This window comes from Eublepharis macularius, chromosome 5 (genome assembly GCF_028583425.1).
Source record: "Eublepharis macularius isolate TG4126 chromosome 5, MPM_Emac_v1.0, whole genome shotgun sequence".
Classification (NCBI taxonomy): domain Eukaryota; kingdom Metazoa; phylum Chordata; class Lepidosauria; order Squamata; family Eublepharidae; genus Eublepharis; species Eublepharis macularius.
The window spans coordinates 109,399,639-109,424,055 of NC_072794.1; the positions used below are offsets into that span (position 1 = coordinate 109,399,639).

The 24,417-nt window shown below is 45.6% G+C and overlaps 1 protein-coding gene across 1 annotated transcript in view; it reads left to right on the forward strand.

Annotated features, from left to right (window-relative positions):
• Positions 1 to 24,417, forward strand: part of DEF6 (DEF6 guanine nucleotide exchange factor) — a 63,295-nt gene that overhangs the window by 12,482 nt on the left and 26,396 nt on the right. The window lies entirely within an intron of this gene.

Below are 24,417 nucleotides of genomic sequence, written 5' to 3' on the forward strand. Positions count from 1 at the left end.
TCTATTATTTGGGCTCACTATTATTGCCCTTCCCATAAGTCCACTGTGCACGCCTGAGCACTTGGAGTCTGTTGTAGAGTGTCTGCTTTAGAACAGGCAGAGCCAGTGCCAGTATTCGCTGATGCTTCTGCCTATTTCGTAGCTCACAGTGTCAAATCAAAACTTTCCCCTTGCCCTATGGGTAAGGTTGCCAGGTGCCTGCCAGTAGTGTCACCCAAAATAGGCAGCCTTCTAATTAGTTGAGGGAATTAGCTTAAAGGAAACAAGCGAAAGGGGACAACTGGTATTCTCCATCTGTGTTTACAGGGATTATTCCCTTAAGAGAACTCTTGAAATAAGCCAGGTAGATGTTCTACTGGAAAGGTTTTTATGAAAATAAAATAAAAGGGTAAACGTCTAACCCCCCCCCCCCACAACAGCACACATGTGAGGCTAAGAGAAAATCGGGAGGAATTGGAGAGAAAGAAGACAGTTTGGGGGAAGGCAGTGGTTACCAGTCTTGAAGACAGAGGTGCGCACAGGCAGCAGCTAAACGACCGGCGTTTCATGGAGAAGAGAAGTTGATGTCTTCACCCCCAAAACAATGACTAAATAGGTTTATCCAGAGGTGGACAGAGGAGTTGGGAGAGGCTTAATGGGTCTTCCTGAGGTGGACTGTAGGTGTACATGGTGCTGAATGATCCTTTGAGTATCAGATGGGAAAAGCTACCAAGTTTGCTGAATAGCTTGGGTGTTGTTTGATTAGGGTAAATGGGTGAGGGGAAGTGAGGCAAGAAGTGAATGAGATTAGCCAGGAGCTTCCTGGGAGCCTCAGTGTCCTAAACCCTCATTGTCTCCAGGGCGTGGAGCGGGTGTTTAGTCAGCCAGCTGCTCTGACACTCCTTTAAAAATATTTTTCCAGGCTGTTGCCCTGCTGGCATCCATTTTGTTTAATTTCAGGCCTGGCAGTGCCTGCACTTGCACTTATGGAATATGAAGAAGGTTGTTAATGATTTTATATCTATAAATTGTCCGACTACTAACAGTAGAGGGTAAACTCCTAGCAGTTTTCCCCTCTGCCTGCCTATTGCTGGCAAGGAGGCAAGCTGCCTGGCGATTGCCTGCCACTGGCAGGCATCTCAGGAAAATGGGAATGCAACTCCATGCCCTACAGCGATGATGTCACTTTTAGAATTAACAGCCAAGATACAGCATTTTGGGCTGATTCTTAAGGAATTGGCCCTGACACAAAGTGCATATGTGCTCCCCTCCCGCCCCATGATGACATCACTTATGGAAGTGATATCATTGTGGTGAGGTGTGGGAGAATTATCTGAAATAACTCCAATGCATTGAGACATATTGTCAGTAAAAAATGTGCAATTATATTATGACTGTTGAAGAAACTTTGCGAAACGGGATGTTTTAGTTGCTAGCACACCCGTTGCCAACTCTCCTGTGCCTGCTACTTCCTGCTGACTTGACTACTGAAGAAACTTGGTTCTCTGCGGCAGCAGCTTGCCTACAAAAGGAAAAAGAGCACATTAACTATAAGGAATTATACCTTGTGGTTACCAGATGTAATTGATAGCAATGAATGTAAGCTGAATCACTGGATGTATTTATATGCACTTAGCACACTGACACTTTCTATATAAAAATAATTTAAAACTGCTAAAATTGTTACTTTTGGCTGTCAGTGGTTACATTGTATTTAGTCTCCTTGGACTTGAGACCTTGTTTGGTTTGTTATCCTGGAGAGGAGACAATTGAGAGGTGATATGATAACCATCTTCAAGTACTTGAAGGGCTGTCATATAAAGGATGGCGCGGAGTTGTTTTCTGCTGCCCCAGAAGGTTGGACCAGAACCAATGGGTTGAAAGTAAATCAAAAGAGTTTTCGGCTAAACATTAGGAAGAACTTCCTGACAGAGCGGTCTCTCAGTGGAACAGGCTTCCTCAGGAGATGGTGGACTCTCCTTCTTTGGAGGTTTTTAAGCAGAGGCTAGATGGCCATCTGACAGCAATGCTGATTCTGTGAACCTAGGCAGATCATGAGAGGGAGGGCAGGAAGGGTCACAACAGTGCTTAGTTCTCGTGGTCCCTGCTTACGTGTCCAGGATAAGGCTGATTGCCACCTTGGTGTCAGGTAGCAGTTTTCCCCTGGCCAGTTTGGCTGGGGATTCTGACGGTGTTTTGCCATCTTCTGGGCATGGAGCAGGGGTCACTGGTAGTGTGGGAAGGGGAGGTAGTTGTAAATTTCCTGCATTGTGCAGTGGGTTGGACTAGATGACCCTGGAGGTCCCTTCCAACCCTAGGATTCTGTATAGCATTGAGTTTTGTACCAACCAGAAGCTTCTGTACCACTCAAAAGCTTAGGGCAAATAAGTTATCTTTCCCTGGAATCATCTGCAGTGTCTAAAGAACTTGAAAGAGGAAATATGACTGACAAATCTGTGAGGACCAAATAGTTTGTTTGCTTGCTTGTAATATTTATTTATTTATTTATTTATTTATTTATAGCCTGCAATCAAGTGACATGAGACATTGTACAAACAATGCAATAGAATTGGAATGTCAAAAATTAGAGATTTCCAAAAAAAGTATCAGACATGATATGTCATAAACAATGAAAAAATTGAATTACAAAATTAGAAAACAATGCAGTAAGAGCAAAATGAATCTCAAAATAAATAGTGGAATAGACTACAATCGTATATTTTTAAAATTTTATTTACTTCATTTTTTTTTTAACAGCCAAAATAAAAACTTTATTGAATGCCCTATTAGAAAGTCTGTTTTCATTTAAAAGGAGTATCTTCCAAGAAACAAAGCCTCTCAACAGTCTTGAAAAGGCGTGTTCTAGTGGTAAAAAAAAGTCAGTGAGTCCAAAGAAACTTAAGTTTGCCAATTATCTTTACCAGATTTTTCGACAAAAGATCTATTCGTCCAAAATTGAGCTCAAAGTCCTCAACTGTGCTAAGTGCTGCAATTTATTTATCTCCAACTACCTGTAAGATAGTTTCATGACCGTATTAAAAAAAAAGAGAGAGAGCAGCCATTTCTATGTATTGAAGAAATGCAGTTCCAAGGGTGATTTATTGTCCGTTTCCCAGAAAAAAAATCATACTGGCAGTTTATTTAACACCACTTCATTTATAACCTGCCTTTTTCATTGAAACTAAAGGCAGATTACAATATATAATATAAAAACACATCTCCAGAGAACCTGCACAAAGCAACTTACAAAATAAAACTTAACAAAATCATAAAACACAACAATCATTTAAAAAATCAACAGCCATTATGAACTCAGCCAATCAGGATTAAGAGGTACATTAAAAAGGAGCATAGAAATGGGGAAACATTCTTGTTCACATTTTAGCAATAGAGAACTGTTGATAAAGGAGGGTTTGCTTGTTACCTTCTGAGGATACAATACCTTCAGCAGTATGCTGCAAGAGCAAGCAGAACTTGAAAGGGGAATTGCATTTTCATGAAATGAAAGGTGTCAAAGCAAGGTGTCCTGGAAAGTGCAAAAATCAGAAACAGCACTGAAGCACAGAAAAATATAAATAGAAACTGGGACTATTAAGGTGCAAGATGGAGGGAGTAAATTAAGAGACGAACTGATAGGGAGACAGCGAGAGAATAACCGTAGAAGTGCTTTTCACTGTATAGGACAGCAATGTCCTTTTCTCTGCAGATTGGCCAGCTCTGGGCTGCTCTAGATGAGGGCTGCCAGCTTGGCTGGCTTATACTTGGGAGCATAGACTGAATCTTGGCACTGAAGCACACAACTTGTGCCAAGCCTAGTGCACCAGTCAATTGAGCAGCGTAGCCTGCTCAAGCCTCAGTTTAAATACTGAGAGGTAAACTGGCTCAGCCGCATCTGCTGGCAGGAAGGGAGGCACCTGACACTGAGTTGTGCCTTGACCAGGTTCCTGTGAAGCTGCGCTACTCTCAGAATCGTGTTCTGGGTCCAGGTTGGGATTGTGTACTGGCAGTTTGGCCCTTTGCTTCCTTTGTTCTAGTTCACCCAGGTCATCCGCTTTTGCAGGGTGGGAGCAGGTCCTGAGGGGCTTCAGGCCCAGGTTCACATCCTGGCTGGTGGAGGCCTAGTGGTCATCTTTGAGGCCAGTGGCAAGGTCTCCCTGGCAGGCTCTTGCGGAAGGGTCTCTGGTGCTGCTGGAGCATTGTTGGCTGGTGTTGCTGCAGCATCAGGCCCTCCCCAGTCCCTCTGGTCCTCCTGATTCCCTGGCCTTGGCCTCTGGCACTTCCACTCAGCCCTCTGAGTCAGAGTCACTGGGCTGGTCAGAGGAAGTTGAGAGTGGTACGAGAGATTTAACTAGCCATGTGCCCCATCTCTGGTTTAGAAATAATGGGATAGCTATTTTTATTTTTCCAGATGAGGAAATAGATTATGGCATAACCAAGATGCATGTTTCAAAGAAATCTGGTAGGAAAAGGAACTTGTTTGAACAGATTCCCCATTAGTGGTTGGAGTATAAGAAGAGGATAAGAGTGATGATGATGTCCTGTATCTGTGATTAGCTCTGGTTGCACATGTTGATGACAGCATCCAATGAGAAAATGTGGTAACTTCTGCTAACAGCTTGTCTCTTCTATCATAGTTGTAGCCTGTTCTTTCTCCTGGGGGCTCTCTCCAGCGCATGTGGTCCCATTTTATCTTCTCAAGAACCAAGCAGTTTGATCTTCACAAGGGATTTATGATACAGATTTCTGTTGATGCAGGTTGCTGCAACAATCCTGTGAGGTAGATTAGGACAAGAACAGTGACTGGCCCAAGGTCACCCAACAAGATTTATGTCAGAGTGGTGATTCATGCCTGCGTCTCCTAGTCAAACACTCTAATCACTATACCACGCTGCTTGGGTGGGAAAGTGGCTGGAAAGAAAAGGATAAACTGTCCCTTGCCTAACCTGTCTTTCGTTCAGTCTGAAGGTAGTTGCAGCTGCTGTATCTAAAGAGTCCTCAAATAAGAATTAGAGAAATACACCAAACCAGTAGTTCCTACCAAGACCACACTGTGGGTCCCTGTCAGAGATGGCATGTACCCAGCTGCCTCATGTTCATAAGACAGACAAAGACTTCTTGCATAATTTGACATGGCAGACATAAAACAATTTACATAGACTGATGGGTGGTATATCTGACTCTTCTTTCCTCATACAGAATCAAAGAGTTTTGGATCCATTCTACGCTCACACTTTTATGGTAGAGAAAAGCCTTCTTGCAATGAAGTAACTTGGCCAAAGCATATGGGTGTTAGAAACAAGATATCCTAAGCCAGTCATGTGTTCTGCTGTTGACACTTAAGCAACATTTTCTTCTGTTTGGGTTATAGCGCTGTGGCTTGCCAAATATTGATTTCAACATGTATACAGAATCTAAGCATTTTTAACATGTAAGGCAAGCCCCTGTTTTAATGCCAGAACGGTCTTTTGAAAGCCTAGCAATTGTCTCCAAACATGTTCAGCATCTGAGGGGGAAAAAAGAGCTGTCATTCTCCTCTGGCAGTAAACACTCCACTCCTGATTCACACTGGCCCCCATTGCAGAGTGTAGTTCTGTGCCATACAAAAGCCTACTATAATTCTCCAATCTGCTTAGAGATATAAGTCTAATGTGCTGAAGATAAGGGGAACACCAGGAAGGCTGTGTTTTTACCACTTTTTTGAGGCAATAAAACTGGCATTTCCATGGCATAGGTTAAAGGAGATGAGATCCCTGCAACACACACATTAGGGATGCCTCTGTCTAATCCTTTCTTGGTATTTTTTCATTTGCCAGTATTCATAAACAAATACACACTCAGCTATTGTATAGCAGCATTTTAGTCCAGTGGCAGCTACTGTATAAAAGCCCCAGTTTCCCATTCCTGGCATCTCTATTTCAGTGCTTCTCAGGAAGCATGGTTGGGAAACTTGAGATCTTGGAGAACCATACACTTCACCTGAACCTTCTTGCATTTCTGGCATTTTATCCTCCATTTCTCCCTTCCATATTATGGTGGAAAGTTCAAAACCCCACTCTGCCATGGAAGCTTCCTGGGTAATCTTGGGTCAATCACATACTCTCAAGCTAACTTACCTCACAGGATTGTTGTGAAGATAAAATGGAGGAGAATTATATAAATTGCTTTGGGTCCCCTTTAGGGTTGCCAGCTCTGGACTGGGAAATTCCTGGAGATTTGGGAGTGGACTCGGGAGGGTAGAGGTTGAGGAGGGAAGGTACCTCGGCTGGATATCATACCCTGGAATCCACCCTCCCAAACAGTCATTTTCACCAGAGGAACTGATCTTTGTTGTCTGGAGATCAGTTGTGATTCTGGTAGATCTCTAGGCCCTACCTGGAGGTTGGCAACCTTGGGAGAGGGAAAGTTGGTTACAAACAGGGTTGCCAACCTTGAGATGGTAGCTGAAAATCTCCCACAAATACAACTAATCTCCAGGTGATAGAGAATAGTTCCCCTCCTCTGAAAGTGGAGGCTCCTGGAAAAGGACGTCTGACGGCTGTCTCAGATAACAGGCATTTTTTTTATGGGAGAAGGCAGCAGCTCTGTGATAGACTGGTTCTAGGTTGTTTAGAGTTTTGTAAGTTAAGATCAGCTCTTTGAATAGTTCCTGGAAACAAATGGGAAGGCCTTGAAGATCTTTGATCGTAGATGAAATGTGATCACTGTTTTAAGTTTCTATTAGGAACCTGACTGCTGTCTTCTGGACCATTTAAACTGTGTAAAGGCCTGTCAAATGTAGCCTAAGATGTAATACATTACAGTAATCAAGCCTGTATTTAACAGAAGCATGGGTAAGTGAAGTAAAATTATCCTTTTCTGGATGAAGTTGCAGTTGGTGCACCAAGTAAAGTTGGTGAGAGGCACTCTGAAGTACAGGTGCCCCTTAGCATCCATAAGCCATGCACAATCTAATAGCACCTACATGCAAACCTGATGTTTAAGAGGAGTGCGTCCCCATCTGACAGAGGATAAACACCTCCTTCCTGGTCAGTTGAACTACCCATCAACACCTCAATCTTTCCATCTATTAGCTTACATCCATCTCATTATTGACTTAAGGCACCTGTTAAAAATATCCACTAACTCACCTAGATGAGATGAAAAAGAGGAGTAGAGATGGAGGTCCTCTGCATATTGAACCACTGAAGTTTCATTTTCTCAAACTACCAATACTGTTGGATGGTCCAGAAGGGAACTAAATGCCACTAAAGAACTTTAGACAAATTAGCAGGATTGTGCTTCCTGTGTCTGTTTCTGTCTGAATGTTATCTAAAAGGATAGATTTAGCCTTAAGAGTAGACTGAACCATACTCTGAAAAAGGTCTTAATAATCTGTATTATCTAGGAATGTCTGGAACTGGGCTGCTGCCATCTGCTCATGTACCTTTCGTAAAACGGGGATATTGGGAACTTGCTGATCGTTGGAAAAATCACTAGGATCCAGGGAAGGATGGTCTCACAGCTGTCTTTTTCAGGGTAGCAAGGACCACTCCCCTCTATGCAAGGTATTCCATCCCTTCCTGGAATAAACCGCTCAGCCACAATGGATGAGAGTTGAGCAAACAGGTAAAAGTCACCCTGTTGGCATCTGTGGGAAGCAGCTATTGAAAATGATCCTAGCAATGGCCATGAAATGGTTCCAAAGGAACGTCCTGCATTTGTGTTGCATTCAGCCTGGAGTTCAAGTCTGAGTTCTAAACGGAGTTGGGCTAAGGGTTCTGTGCTACATTCCTTTTGGCCTATATTCTCAACAGGAATAAGACTAATGATGTGGATTGGGGCAGGAGGGATAACTTAACCCCTGACTTAGTTGTTCGTAGTGTGCTCAGAGTTACAACAGAGTCTTTGAATATTTATTGAATTATTTTAAGTCAGAAAATGATCCAGATGTTAAGCGGGCCGCCTGCCCAGACTAACAGATGCATCTGTGATGGGCAGGACTGGCTCCAGCTCCTCCTCTCCTGATCAACCAACCAGTAAGAGGGGATAGAATGCTCACAGTTGGGGTCCATTGGAGAGAGTGGGAGGCTGGGAGAAGGGTTTTGGACGCTGCTGAGAAAAGGTAGCAGAGATATTTGCTGGCTGATTTCAAACTATTACATTGAGACATTCCCCTGTTTAACTCCAGTTTGTTTATGAGTTTACAATGATTCAGTCCCATTTTCCATCTTGTAAATAAAGTTTCTTTTTGTCTTGTTTAACCCTGGCTGGCTTGGAATTGTTGGCTGAGACCTCAAACACTCTGCTCATGTTAAATGGGCCAAATTTAAGAAAAGGATGGCAGCGTTTATAGGGTAAATGAACTCTTAAGTTCCCTTTCCCCAGTAGCCCTGGGCAGTAGCAGGGTGAGGGGAGGTAGATGGCAGGATGTGTGAAAGGCAGGGGCTGCCGTAGCATCATAAACATCATTGAGTGTAGTGACAATCAGTTGTAAACCTAGTACATTATTATTTAGATTGTACTTCCCTGTTCAGACACATGTTGCCACCTGCCCTGGGCACGGAGATGTGAAGCAAGGTTACTAACTCTGGATTGGGAAATTCTTGGCAATTTGGGATGGAGCCTGGGGACGATGGGGTTTGGGGTGGAGAGGGACCTCTGCAGATCTCCAGGCCCCACTCGGAGGTAAGCAAAACTAATGAAAGCCTTGGCTGGGAGACAAAAAAATAGAAACCGTGTTGCAGCTAGGAATGGGTAAGTTAGCTTTCCCAGTTTTTCTTCATTAAAAAAAAAACAGAAAAGGGGAAAAGTGAAGACTACCCAACCCCCACTCCCACAATTTCTACATTTTCACTATATTTTCACATCTCTAGCTAGGAAGAATGGGGGGGGGGGGCTGTAAGAAATTTGGACGAAATGCTCTCAAATTAGGCCAAGTATGCTTGGAAAAATAGTGAAAGAGGATTGAAAATGTGGATGTGTCTAATTACTAAGCTAGACCAGTAATCAACACGTCTCCTACCCAGGAGGCATTGGATTAGCACAGCTGCTGCAGTGAATTAGAGTGAAGAACATTGTTCACTAGCCCATCAAGTGATCGCATACAGAAGAGATGCTGTTGCAGCCCAGTTTATAAAGCTCTGTCTGGGGTTGGGGATGCCAGAGGAGGCTGGGAGAAGTGTGTATGTGTTTGCGGAAAGTACATAACTCAGAAGTAGAATTAGCTCACAAGTCCTCCTCTGGAGACACCTAGTTTAGCTTTGCAAACTTGAACATTTACTGAATGTTGACCTGCATTAAAGAGGAATGTAAACGATACAGTTGAGGAAGAAATAGAAAGTAGTGTGGTATTAGGTACACAACTAGTAAAAAATGCTGCAAGTGGTAAGCCTTCATGATCATGGAATTTACAGCAGAGTTTTAAGGACAGAAGTGAAAACTCATCTGGGTATTAAGACTGGGCATCATGAATTACAAAATCTCCCTATATGAAAATGATATGATGTCATTGACAAACGTTTCTACATCTGTTAAATAGATGGTAAAGTGTATTGACTCTCACGGAAATTTGCAAGGATAAAAATTAATATGAATAGAACTGATTTAATTGGTTTCAATCTTACAAATACAATAAATTAAAACAGTATGGCTTAAATGTTTTCAAAAAAGTTAAATATGTTTCAAATTTATGCCAATAATTATATCCTGTTGGTGAGGAATATTACAATAGATCTTTAAAAATGGATGAAATTAAAAACCTCTTGGTGCAGAGAAGCTCAATAATGAATAGTCTTCTTAGTTTCCTTTTCTTATTTGAAAAGCTTCCATAATAATTTCTTGCAACATTTTGAATTCTTGTCAAAAATGTTATCCAGTTATCATCTATATGTGTAATTCTTAACATGGCCCCATCTGTGGATATTTAAATCTGGAAAGTGGAGCCATATACAGGACAGAGCTTTCTAAAAACCTGAGAAAAGTCCCTGGTTTGAAGAAAAATCTGAAATCTTAAAAAAAAAATTGGGGATTAACACCCCCCCCCCAAATAATAGAAGCAGCACTTGTACCTTTAAGACATTAATGCTCTTTCAGTGGCTGCTCAGTGGCCATTGTGGATGTTGCTGGGTAACCAAAACAGTATTGCTAGCCTTCATGCCTTGGTTTCTGTAAGTAAAAGGCAGGGGGGGGACCCTTTTTAGACATGTTTTGGCCTTTGAGGGAGGATTTGTTGGGACCAGGCTCCCAGCAAATGCATATGTGACTTGTACAACTCACCCAGGCCCAGCTAGTGTGGGATGGTGGTTAGAGTTTCAGGCTAGGACTTGGGAGACTCAAGTTCAAACCCTAGTTCTGCCTTAGAAGTTTGTTGGGTGACCTTGGGCCAGTCATATACTCTCCACCTAACCTACCTCACAAGTCATTGTGAGGAGAAAATGAAAGACAGAATGATGAACCTGCCAGTCCACTTTGGTCATCTCCACCCTGCTTCAGGTGCCCCCATCTCCAGAAGCTACATGAGTGGCTACCCAAGAAAGAGCTTTCTCAGTTGTGGTGTCAAAACTTTGAAACTCTTCCATAGGGACAATCATCTGTCTCCCTCTTATTTTTATCTTCCACCAGCAGGAGAAGACTTCTTTGTTTTGTTTGGCATACCTCCAATAACTTTTATTGACCCTGCTCCCTGGTGTTGATGTCGCATGTTTTTATTGAATGCTTTTATAAATACTTTATTTTGTATGTTCTCTTAGTGTTGAAATGTTGAAATGCTTTGATGTTAGGGACTGTGTTTGGATGGAAAGGTGGCATAGAAATGTTTTCAATAAATAAAATAACTACCATCACTGACTCAGAGGAGGAGCATCAGGACCCGCAGCTGCCCTTCAACACTGGTATTCCTGTTCCCTCTCACCTTTATAAAGTAGCAATACAGCATGCATGAGCTTCATTTGAGGTGCTTCTGTGCAGGGCTGGTGCGTCCATTGAGGCGGCGCTGGCAACTGCCTTGAGTGCTGACCGTGGGTGGGGGCGCACACTGCAGGGCTGGCGGCAGCAGCGCTGGTGGCTGAATGGGAGGGCTGGGAAGCCGCTCCTGTGTGCCTCCCCAGCCGCTTGCCGTGCCTGGCCTGCAGGTGCCTGGCCAGGAGCACATGCTGGCGACAGCAGCGCAGGGCAACTGAGCAGGCAGCCTCCCAGCTCTCCCACTCAGTTGCCCTGTGCTGCTGCCACCGCTGCCACTGCCAGCACACAGCTGTAGGCCAGCCAGGCAAGGCAGGCAGCTGGAGCGGTGTGAGGCAACTGAGCGGGAGGGCCGGGAGGCTACCTGCGCGCCATCCCAGCTGCCTGCCTCACCAGTGGGGCGGCTGGCTCGCAGCGCATGCCCTGCATGATGATGTCATGTGCAGTGACATCATAACGCAGCCTGGGTGCGTGCATGCGTGCGTGCGCGTGGGGGCAACAATACCCCTGAAGCTGCCCCCGGGTGCAGGTATCTTGTCTAAGGTGCCAGAAAACCTGGCACCAGCCCTGCTTCTGTGGGTTCTGTTTGTTTTGTCTGCTTTCCTAAAACCTTTTGTTCCAATGATATTTGTTTGTGTGTGTTTTTTTTTAATGTCTCAAGAATATTTTTGACATTGTATTTATTTTTTGCAAAGAATAGTGTCAAGAGATGTTGGTGTGTTTTTTTAAAGGTTTCTTTACAACACAGTTTAGAATGTGGATTTTATATAATGTCAGGCAAACTGATAACTTCCCTGCTGTTCGTTTCTTTTGACTTCTGAGATTTAAGTTTTGGGAATAGTGTTTTTCCCCAGCTCCCCAACACAGACAGAGAGGATGCAGGGACAAGCATGTGTTCATTTTGGTCACTCTCTAAGTCCAGAGTTAGACAGTTTAAAAGCGGCAAGTTGACCTGCAGGAAGATCTATTGTTCAGCCCTCCAGGGGAACAGACATGAGTGGTGCAGGCTGACATTGTCACCTGTCTGGAAAAAACATGCTCACTCTGCACATCCTTGTAGCTCATGAAAGGAGCCTTTGAGCCACAAGAGAGAGATCCAGCCAGACCATCTTTTCCCACGCTCAGTGGATTGGTGGAATGCAACTCATAGGGCTCACTTAGGTAGATCCTCACCATTGCATGTGCCAAAGACTAGCTCATTTACCCCTAGGGTTGCCAGACCCCCTCAACCTCCTGGTGGGGGATTGGGGTCTGGCACTTACCTGTTTCGGTGGTGGGGGTGCATGTGTGATGATGTCATTTCCGGGAAGTGACGTCATCACACAGCCCGTGGGCGCGCACCCACACTCCCCAGGTGCCCAAAACGCGCCCATTTTGACTGAGATTTGGCTCATTTGGGGCCCGTTTTGGCACAGATTGGGCCCATTTTGAGTCGTTGCAGAGCACAGAAGCACTCTTGAGCTCCACAGCAGCCTGGAACAGGCCTGATCTAGGCAAAAATGGGTATGTTTTGGGCCGCTGCAGAGTGCAGGAGTGCTCCCACACTCCACAGTGGCTAAAAATGGGCCTGATCCGCACCAAAACGGGCCCGAAATGAGCCTGAACTGGGCTGAAATGGGCACGTTTTGGACCCCTGTAGAGGGCAGGAGCACTCTCGTGCTCTGGGCCAAAATGAGCCCGATCTGGGCAGTGGAAGCACACGGGAGCGCACAGCACCGCAGGGGAACGCACATGGAAGGCAGGGTGTGAGGGAGAGGAGCGTGGGCAGGGTGTGAAGAGCAGGGCCGAAATGAGCCCGATCTGAGCTGAAATGGGCACGTTTTGGGCCCCTGCGGAGGGCAGGAACACTCGCGTGCTCTGCAGCGGAACCAATCCGGACCAAAATGGGCCCGATCCGGGCGGCAGCAGCACACAGGAGCGCACAGCACCGCAGGGGAGCGTGCACGGAAGGTGGCGTGTGAGGGGCAGGGGCGGGATGTGAGGAGCAGGGGTGGGGGATTCCCTGCCCCTGCCAGGGGTCTGGCATCCCTATTTACCCCTTTCTGCCTCCCTGATAGCCTCCATTGCCATGGACATCTTGGGAGTGGCCATGGGGGAAACCCTGCACCAAATTGGGAGGCTGTGGGAAAGCAGAAGAAGTGCTTTCTCTTCCTCCATTGGTCACGGGCATGGGTGCATTCACATCCATTTCTCTGGCTTCTTTATCAGATTCCCATCAATGATGGGCAATCTCCAGAAGGTTTGCCAGCAACTGATGGGCAAAGGTTTCATTCCCTGGGAGTTTGCCTGCCATCGATGAGAAACTGGCAAGCCTAACACAATGTCTAGATTAGGGCCTCTGCATCTCCATGAGGAAATTCTTAATTGCCACACTCTGACCTCTGCTTTATTTAGATGTTAGATTTGCATGAATATTTTTAACAGCAGAAATGCTAAGTCATCAGTCTATAGCTCTATGACTTGGCTAGTGCTAAAGTATTTATTTCATATCATTATTTGTTGTTTGCCTTTAAGACTGGATGAATAATCTAGATTGGTCAGTTTGATTGCTTTGTCTCCTTTTCCCACTCCCAAGGGGCTAGCTGCATTAGTCTCTTGTACTGGCACCCAGGAAACCTAGTGCCACAATAGAAATGATGGGTTTTAAGGTATCATAAAACAGTTTTATCATGTTTGCATATTACAGTTTTTTAAAAAAAGTTTTATTGAGGTTTGACAGTTCACCTCAATAGACATCTACAATAATAGAGTCCATTATATAGGACCTGTTTAAGGTATAATTTAGGTACAGCCACCCACCCACTTGCTTTGTCCTTTTAAATAGCATACCTTAAGGGTGCATATTAGACACAATGATCTCTGCCAATTATTGCTCTGAAATTGCTGTTTATAAACCAACTTGTCAGCAGTAAGACCCTGAAACAAATAATTGGCAGGGAGATGATATTATCCCTGGAAGGATAGTAAGTAGTTGGTTGCTTCAGGAAAAGCTGGAATTGCACTATTCGGGGCATAGTGACATATCACCCTGTGGGATGAAGTATTTGATTGATGAGATAATCTCTTGGGTTGGCCAGTTACTTCTAATTAATGAAAAAGATAATTGGCTTCTCTTTAAAAAAAAAAGAGTGGCAGCTTTCAAGAGGCCACAGTTATGATTAATGAAACCCTTAAATAGCCTTGTTCAGCATATTGATCCTTATTCACTCTTCTTTGAAGTTGTTGGGAGTGAGGGAGCCCCTGCTCTTGGTTCTATATTCCCGTTGGTTGGAACTAGAGTTGCTATAACAGAGAATGCCCAACTTCAAAATGGCTTCATTGTAGGTAGATTTTTAAATCCTTCACTATGTACTATTGATCTGCAGGTCAAAAACTGCCTTATAGTTTCCTCATGGCATTCAGAGTGTGATGCTTTACTCTGGGGGATTTTTAAAATTGTGTGAATGTAATATATTGCTTTGAAATTGCTTTTTACTGTAAGTGTCCTTGAGATAATTTTTCTTAGTGTGTTGGCTGGTGTAATTTTAAAATAAACTAATAAATAAGTTGAATCATATTGTTTTAAGATAGGCAAGTTTTGTTCCCACCAGCTAGTCCCTGGCAGTCATTGGGCTGCTTTCTTCAGAGCCAGGTGGAATTTTGAGGTTGTCTTCAAGGAAAGCCCAATGTAGAGTAGTCCAAGTGTAATGTTGCAAAAACATAAATCAGCGTTGCCAGACTAGCTGAACTGATGAAGGGTGAGAGTTGGCAATGCAGATACAGAAGACAATCCCAGTATTCCAAACTTTTCAAACAGCAAGATCTGGTCCATGAGCACTCCTAAGCTCTTAAACCGCTCTGCAAAATACCAATGCCACTCCATCAACTACAAGTGTTTTCAATCCCTCTAAAACAGGGATCTCCAACATGATGCCCACCAACATCTTTCCTGGTGTTTTTAGAAAATGGGTGAGGCTAGGTGGGTGTTTTGCCCAGTAGGGTTTCGGATTGGCCATTGGAAATCTGATTGGCTGTGCAGATTTTTTAAAAGATTACTGTGTGCAACTGCCACCATAGCACAAGGTGTACCTTGGTGAAACTGCAGCTTCTAGATGAAAGTTATGTAAAGTCTCCTTGTGAGTCAAATTGGGAATTACCATTGATAAGTATCTTCTCTGTGACCGAAGTTAAGCCAGTCGTATGCTAGAAAATATTTCCGAACCTACAGTTCGCAATCCTAGTTGGTATCATCTGCACACTGATACCCCAGCCCCAAAGCTCAGTAAAATCTCATTCAGCGGTCTCGTATAAATGTTGAAAAGCACAGATGAGAAAATAGAGCCCTGTGGCACTCCACAGGATAAATCCCATCCCTCAGGCAGAAACACTTCAATGAGAGAAAATAGACTGAAACCACCAAAAAGCTGCTCCCCTAAAACCAACTTCTAGTTGAATGCTGGCTTGAGTTTGGGTAGGTCAACCCATCCTACATACAAAGTTGATTATAATTCAGCACTGGATACCTAATGCAGGAGATTCAAAGTGCAATCCTGTATCCTTCTAAATACATTGGAGTCAGTGGGCTTAGAAAGGCGTGACTCTGTTTAGAATTCCACTGTCTTCCAACCAAGTCTTGTTGATGAATACCAGATTAGCACCTTTTTTAGCAGTTTCAGCTTACCAAAGCAAGGGTTGTAGAGAGCAGAATGAAAGAACTGCATCCTGGGTTTCTCACTGGATGTAGACAGGTTTGGGTAGGGCCTGACATATATCACCTCCACATTTATAACTTACCTTATGACCTTGTTCTAGTCTAAGCTAGACTAGACTGACTGACTGATTGGTTTATATTTTCTTCTGTTTCTCACCTTCCTCTTTCATTTATATAGATATACACTGTATGTGACTCCCTGTCACCCTAACCTACCTCACAGGGTCGTTTTGAAGATAAAATGGGGAAGGAAGAACCATCTATGATACCCTGTGCTCCTTTTAGGAAGAGCAGGATTAAAAGCAATCTTGGTGTTTCTTATTATTTAAAAAATCTGTACTTCAAAAAAAACAAACAGATTCCATTGACTGTCTTTGCTCATGTTGTTTGTTCACATTGTTCAACAGATGAAACAACATGCGGTTATAACATCCCTAACATTAAAGGCATATTATTTGATATTTATTTGGTTTTTCCCAATTCATTAGTTTTCTTCACCATTTTTCTGTAAAATGGTACTTATCTGCCTTGTTGAGATCTCCCTTGTTGAATCCTCTGTATTATACCTTTGTATTATATGGTATGGCATTAAGATATGTTTCCTATAGTATAAACCAAAGGGGTGTGTGTGTGTGTGGGGGGGGCATTTATATTGGGAAGATGGTTGAGGAAAGGGTTAAACATACATCTCACTATGCTTTCCATCTCACTCCCCTTGCTGCATTCACATCTCTGATCATGCATCTCCCTGCGACTCCATCCTGTTTTCTTTTATAGAAACTTTATTTCTTTATTTTGCTCTGGGGATTGAAAGGAGGGTTTCTTTGGTGTTATTGGCTCCAGCCAATTAGCACTGTACACAGCTTCTTCAAATTTGTGACACTCCCCCCCCCCCCCCCCCGGAAATCAACCGTGGAGAGGAAAGGTAAGTTTGGACAGAATGCAGTGAAGGTGATTTCAAACTGGCCGCACTGTTCTAAAAACATTACATCTCTCTTCAGTTTCCTTAAATGTTGATAAGCATTTCAACTACTAAAGACAAAGGGTAATTGATGTAGTGTTCAAAAATTAGAGTAATTGTGATAGTCGTGGAGAATGATTTGGCTGAAAAATATAAAAGTGTATTCTTTAAGGAGGCTGGATTTGGAAATAGGGTTGCCAACTCTGGCTTGGAAAATTCCTGAAGATATGGCAGGAGTGCCCTGAGGAGAGCGGGATTTGGAGAGGAGAGGGAGCTTAGCAAGGAGGTGATGTCATAGAGCCCACCCTCTAAAGCAGCCATTTTCTCCAGGGGAAGTGATCTCTCCAGTCTGGAGATTAGTTGTAATTCCAGGGGAACACCAGGCCTTCCTAGAGGTTGGCAACCTGAGCTGCTGGAGTGAAAAGTCACTGAATTTCAAGTGAATATTCAGAATAATAAAGCAGATCTTTGGCTAGAGGCCTGTACTTGAGCTTGATCCTAACATGCTGATCTAACATGCTGATCCAAACATGGTACAAAATGTAGTACCTAAATGTTCTCAGCTGTCTCTGTGCATATCTGTCTCCCTTACTACAGAAAAAAAGCTTCTTATAGTCCATGTACTTAACTGTTTTTCATACCATCTTCTCTGATGCATCCCTGCTACAGATAGCAGCATTTTGTTTGCTGAGATGAGCCTCTTCCTAGGCAGCCTGCTAAACAAGTTTTTTTTCCGCCTTGGCCTCCTTGCCACCAAAGCTATCCCTGGAAAAACTGACTGGCTTTTATATGAATTCTCCAATTTATACTGCCAAGGCTAAATCAGCTGTGGCAGCCTGTTCCCCCATTTACATCCTGCGCACCTAGCAACATCTCCTCTCTGTGACCCCTTTGCCTAGGGCAGGCTTTTCCAGTGGCTGCTGCATGCCTGTGGAACGGCTCTCAAGAGAGGTGGGTGCTTCTAGGATTGCCAGCTCTGGGTTGGGGGATTCCTGGAGATTTGGGGATGGAGCATGGGGTATAATGCCATGGAGTTTACCCTCCAAAGTAGCTATTTTCTCTAGGGGAACTGATTTCTGTAGTCTGAAGATCAGTTGTAATTAGGGATGTGTGCTTCTGGTTTCATTAACCTGAAGCAAACCTGGATTAACCCCGATTTGGGTTGATCTGCGCTTCCCGAATCAGAGCAACCCGAAGCGATTCGGGTTGCTTTGGCTTGCTCTGTGAAGCATTTTTCCCTTGCTGCAGCAAAGAAAAAAGGCTTCAAAGAGCGCTTCTGTTTCTCTTCCCTCCCCTGTGGTCAGGAGAGGAAGGGGGAGGGGAGAGGGAGGGGGCATCAGGGAAGGGAGTGTGATTGGCTGAGACAAAGAGCCAATCGCTGCAGCAGCAAGCAGCTCCCTTCTCGATTGGTGATTCTCCAGTAGGACATTGTTTTTTAAAAAATGTTTTAAAATGCTGCTGCAGTGACTGGCTGGTTTGAATTGGGAGCTTGTCCAGTTTTAGCCATAAATTGGCAAGCTTGCCCTGCTTAAGCCAAGCTTGCCCTGCTTAAGCCTCTCTCTGGGCTGGCTGTGCTGCTGCTGCTGAGTGACCTGCTGCTTCTGCTGCTTCTGCTGCTGGACCAACTGGACTACCCTGGTGGACCTAGACTGGACTGTCTGCAACAGGTTTGAGAGTCACTGGACTCGCACTGGGTTTTTTTTCCTATTTGGAGGAGAGGGTGGTGGTGGTTGACTCTCTAGTCTTGGTGACTTGAGGGAAGGGGAAATTGTGGGTTGTTTTTAAATCTTCTGTTTGATTATTGCTTCTTAATTATTGCTTCTGTTTAATCATTGCTGTGTGTGTGCTGGAAAGGGGGAGTTGAATTTTGGCCTTGTTCTGTGGAGCTCTGCTCCAGGGGGAGTGTGCTTCACTGCCTTGAGTCTCTGTTGCTGCATTTTAATCCAGTTTTGCTGAGCAACTGGGAGGAAAGCGTGCAGGTTTCCTGCTGTTGTGCTGATTTTGGTGCTGCCTTTGCTGAGTGTGGGCTTCTTTGGTGCAGCTTTGCTTCTGGGGGTCCACTGAATCATTTGCTTCCTGTTTACTGGATTGCTTTGCTGGGTGATGCTGACTGGAGAGGGGGGGGGGTTGGATATTTGGAGCAGATTCTGAGAGTGTTCTAAAAAAGAGGCATTTAAAAGATTTTTTGTAGTTGTAGGTCTCTTTATACTTTTGCCCTCTGAATTAAATTGTTAGGGACCAAGGCCTCTTCTTCCTGATTAATAGACTTCTGTAGGGATTAGCAAGAGTTCAGGTTCTCTAGTTGTGTTGATAAATAGGCCGTACATTTGTGCATTTAACTAGGGTATTCCTGCCCATCTCTGGCTCCCTTGGAACCAGAGCTGGCACATTTAGAAGAAGGCTTCCCGTTATAGGCTTCCCTATAGATCTTTGGGATTCAGGGCCAGCTTGATTCCTGAAGAGGAATTCAGCAGTTTACTAGTGTAGTGCCACAAAACTAAATAGGGCCTTGAAAAGGCATTTCTGTGTCCATCTCCAGGAACAGAGCCACAAAAAAGCAAGTTTTCAGACTAGGCACTAGGCAGGCCGTTATTTCTTAAGACTAAATTCCATTTGTGGATAGGTGCTTCAGTCAGTGGGCCTGCTTAATAAGGTAGATAGTGGGAAGAAACATGAGTGATAGGAGCTCAGAGATGGTCATGGGGGGAAGGTGATGGAGAACATGGGTGGAGGGGAGGGGGAGAGGGGAGGTCCTGTGGCTCTCCCCCCACCTGAGCAGAGGAGGAGGACCTCCACACTGCCGTTCACCAGCCTGGTGGTGACAGCAAGAGTGTTCGGAAGGCTTTCTTTGCTGAGGCAGGTGCTGGAAGCCCACCCCAAAGCCAGGTGCTTGAGACGGAAGCTGACATTGGGCAGGGGCCTGTTGCTGAGGCTCCCACTCCTCTGGCTGTTGAGACCCAGCAGCGGGAGGAGGGGCAGCATGGAGAGTCCCTTGAGGTGGACATGGGGAACATGACTTTCCATCCTTCACGTTCACCCCAGGGACTCAGAGGATGTTGGAGGGCCTGGAGGAGAGGCCCACCATCGGTGAGACTTCCCGGTGTTCTCTGAGGCCAGCAGCAAGCCTCTAACAGCTATGCAGGAGGAGAGGATGCTGGAAGAAGAGGAAGAGAGTGTGGAGGCCATATCTCTTCCCCTTCAGCCTCAGCCATCTTCATCTGCAATACCAGGGCACGGTGTGTCCTCCCTGAGCACCTCACAGGAGGTGTTTCCTGGGGGGCCCAAACATGCAGCCTCAGTGTGGCATGGGCCCTCCATTTCCTCCAACATCTGGGATCATTTCCAGAGGTTGGAGGACTGGTTTGCTCAGTGCAAGCATTCTAGGGCACAGATCAGTTGAGGGAGGGATGTGAATCATCTCTCCACATCTGGCATGAGGAACCATGTGAAGAGGCAACACCAGGCGGTGCTTCTATGGGGGGAGAGTTCAAGTGGCACCACATGGCTGCTAGCTAGCCAGAAGGAGGCAGGCTCTTCTGGTGTCCCCCCCCCCATGGTTTCCCGTAGAGCAGGGACGCCAAGCCTCTCTGACGGAGATGCTTGGTGAGCAGGGCACTAGGGTGCCCAAAGGGGGGATCCAGAAGGCGAGAAGGTGCATCATGCACCGCATCATCAAGATGATTGCCCATGATGGCCAGCCATTCTCCCTAGTCAATCAACTCGGCTTCCAGGAGCTGCTCCAGGATCTCACTCCCAAGTACATGATCCCTGCTTGCACGACGTTGAGCAGGAACATAATGCCCTTGTTTTAAAGGGCTGCCAGGGACCACGTGAAGGCACAATTGTCCCGTGCTGCTGGGAGGACTGTGCACTTCACGTCCAACATCTGGACCTGCTCTAGTGTGCAGCATGTGTACCTCTCGCTCACTGCTCACTGGTGGCAACCCGAGGACCTTCAGGATGGAGTTGGGGTGTCCAGTGTTAGGCAGGGACAGATGGGAGACCGCCGGGACGGCTACTGCAAGGCTCTGCTCCACGCCAAGGTTCTCGATGTGGCACACACGGCAGAGAACATCGCAGCCACTTTGAGGAGGGAGTTGGATGACTGGATAGGCCAGAGCAGTGTTACCATGGGATGCATGGTGACGGACGGTGGCGCAAACATGAGGGCAGCTGTGGCACTGGTGGGCCGGGAATGCATTTATTGTGTGGCCCACAAACTTCATCTCATGGTGAAGGATGTGCTTGGTTTGGGCTCCCCCAGGGAACCCCAGGACCCCACAACCCGTGAGCTCCAGTGTCTCCTGCAGAAATGTTGGAGACTCACGGGTCACTTCTCGCATAGTGTGAGGTCCACTCATGAACTGCGCCAGAAGCAGGCTGGGACAGGTGTGCTGGAGGATCACCTGATCACCGATGTGGCAACTCGCTGGAATTCCATGTGTGCCATGCTTGAGCGATTGGTGGAGCAGCAGGCCGCCCTCCAGGCGTGGCTCTCGGAGAGCGACACTTGGAGGCAGGTGGGTGAGTGCAGCCGAGAGGATTGGCTCACCATCTCCCAGACAGTGGAGGTCCTGAAGCCCTTCAAGGACTTCACTGTGGCAGTCTCGTCTGACACGATGACCCTGGGTCTGGTCATTCCTCTGGTGCACATGCTCCAGAGTTCAATGGCCTCCTTTGTGGACCCAGACGCACCACATGCAGACATGGTTCCAGGAGTGCACGTGCTCGTGAGAAGGCTGCAGCAGGGCATAGATGCCAGGCTAAAGCCTGTCATGGAGAAGGAGTCGTACATGTTGGCAACCATGTGTGACCCGCGCATCAAGGGCAATTTCGCCAAGCGGGACAGGAACCTCACACATGCCAGAGATGGCCTCCGTGTGTGAGTGAGGTGTAGGTAGGCCAAGAAGGGCCATCTGTCATCAGTGGGGACAGGCGGGAGGCCCAGCTCGGCGGGTCCCCCTTGCATCCCTTCGGAGCAGGCTCCCCCCACAGCCACCGCCAGGATGCCCCTCAGCCCCTCTGGCATCATGAGTCGCGTGAGACAGGATTCAGTGGAGACAATGGTCAGGGATTACCTCGCGGAGCCCTGCGAGTTGCTCTCCACCTATCCGCTGAACTACTGGGCCAAGAAGGAGGCGGTCTGGCTGGACCTCTCCCTTGAGGCGCAGTGGCTCCTCTCATGCCCTCCGACGAGCGTGGAGAGCGAGCGTGTCTTTTCATATGCGGGCGACATTGTCAGCCCACATCGCTCTCGCCTTCTCCCATGGAGAGTTGAGCAGTTGGTCTTCCTGAAGGTCAACTCTCGGCTCTTCAATTTCTCAGGAGTGGACTTCCAGAGTGACTGAGGTGAGCCCTCCTTGTGGCCTGCATCCTCTGCGAGTCTGGGACCTGGGGAATTGCGCTGTTCCCATAAATAAAATTATTTATAGCACCAGCAGGAGGATGGTGGGACTCAGCATCAGAAGGGATACATCCTGCAATTTGGCCAGCCCCCAACCACACACAAGCACAGAATGCAGCAGCACTGCCCGAGTCCCTGTGGGTACAAATTTGTTCTGTTAAATGTGAATGGAGGCCCCAGAAATATTGATTGGCATTGCCACTGGAATGGGAAGACGGAGAGAGACAGGCTATATTGTGTAAACACAACAGGAAACCCAGGGAAGCAGCCAAACTAAGCTGTTGTTGTTTACTGTTGTCAAAGGTTTCAAAATGCTGTTAGATGCTGTTTGTAAAGTTTAACTGTTGTTTGATTATCTTAAATGCTGTTAAATTTTGTTAAATTCTGTAAAATGTTGCTGCTGTTAGATGTTCGCATTGAAGGGGTGTGAGCGGGGAGGAATGGTGTGGGCAGGCACCAGCTGATGATGAAGGCTAGATCCGAACAGTGCCTCACAGGCAGTTTTCAGCCTGAAGCTGGCGGCAGGGGGAGGACGACCTCAGCAACTGTGCTCTGCAAATGGCATTGTGTTGTGCTTGTGTCTTGGTATTTTCTCGTTCTGCTCTGTGGTGTTTCCCCATTGGCTGAACTCAGAGCCTGGCTACAGGAAATGACAATGGTTCTGCTGGACTAAGTTGCAAGTGCTTCCCCCCTGGTTCAGTTTGGTCTGGGTGGAATGGATGTGATACTGTGGTGCAATTCCTTTTGAGCCACTTTAGTGCTGTTGGGTGGGGGTGTAATCAATGTTGTACTGATGTTGTTGTATGCTGTTACCCGCCCTCAGCTTGCTTGTGGGGAGGGCGGACCAGAAATCCCAGAACTGAAATTCACCCCCAAAAATATTGGGGAGGGGGTGATTATCTGGTGTGATGTTAGGTTTTGTTTCAAGGTGGGACTGCAAATTTGGTGTTATTAGGGAAGAAAATGACCCCCCAGGCCCCTGAATAGCCGGGAGCAGTGTTTCCCATTGGAAACAATGGCCGAATCTTCCCTAATAATCCCAAATCATCTTAAAAACCAAAACCCGAAGCGGCTTGCCGTTTCGGGTTTACCCGAATTTTTCCCCCTGCTCTGGGAAAACCAGAAGCAGGAAACCCGAATATTTTGGGGTTGCACACCCCTAGTTGTAATTCCAAATGTCCAGCCCCCACCTGGAGATTGGCAACCCTAGGTGCTTCTATCTTTCCGGCTTTCTGGGGAGGCTGTAACTTAGAATTTTTCTGCAGAGCTTTTGGTACAGTCTGAGTCTTGGCCAAAGGGAATATTTGCCAGGTACACATAGGATGTTTTTAGAATAACAATTTTAATGTAGTTTTTATTATATTATATGTATTGTTTTAACATTTTAAGTTACATATATTTTTGTATATATTACTGTATTTTATATATTTCATACTTGCCTTGAGTTTTGAGTTGGCCAGGAAAAAAGCAGGCATATAAATACTGCTAATAATTAGATAAATAAACAGAGCACCTGTTGTACAACAGCATGTCTATGCCCTCTAGAACTGCAGCATACTAACACAGGGAGAGAATTTTTCCCTGTTCAGAATTGTTTAGTGGAGATTATTTACCCTCCAACAGCTGAGCACTCAATAACACCATTATTCTGGGTTGGATGTGAAAGATGAATAGGGTGAGTTTGAGCTGATGCCAGCTAATTATAGCTTGACTTCTGTTTTTCTCTTTTCCCTTGTTTTTGTGCCTTGTACTTTTGGTTATGGGGATAGAAAACGCAGGCTGATGTGTTCAATACACAACAAGGGCTCCTATGCCTTTAATATTTATACTGAAAGGTCGTGTTTCTTTTTCATGAAAGTGCTACTGCAAAGTTGCCAGGTCTCTCTCCCCCTGCCCCCCTCAATCCCATGGTGACTGATACAATTGCATGACAAGCAAAAATTGAGTGTGGAGACATTGATGGTAAAAGCCTCCATTTCTATTGGCACAAGGCTGATAAAGGCACAGGACCTTGTCAGGGAAAAAATGCTGGTAATCATATACTGTAGCAGTTGAAGACACTGCATCTGCCAGAAATCTCACTAGGTGGTGGTTGTGAGGATAAAATTGAGGAAGAGAAAATGATGTATGCTACTTTGGGTTCCCACTGGGGAGAAAAGTAGTGTATAAATATCTAAAATAAATCTAGGAAAATTAAAGGCACAGGACCCTCTCTCCTGTCACAGTTGAAAATAAATCTATCTGATAACTGTGGAACTTATGTCAAATAGGCATATGATTGTGCATTACAGCTAAATGAAAGGCTGCAACACTAGATCCTCCCATCTTTTCCTTGCAGCAGGCTTTCTTCTTCTCTGTTGAGATGTCTGATGGTAATTACAGGAGGAGTGCATGCTGAAATGTCTTTAAAGTGTTCAACATCCTCCTTGCTTAGACACTGCATAAAGT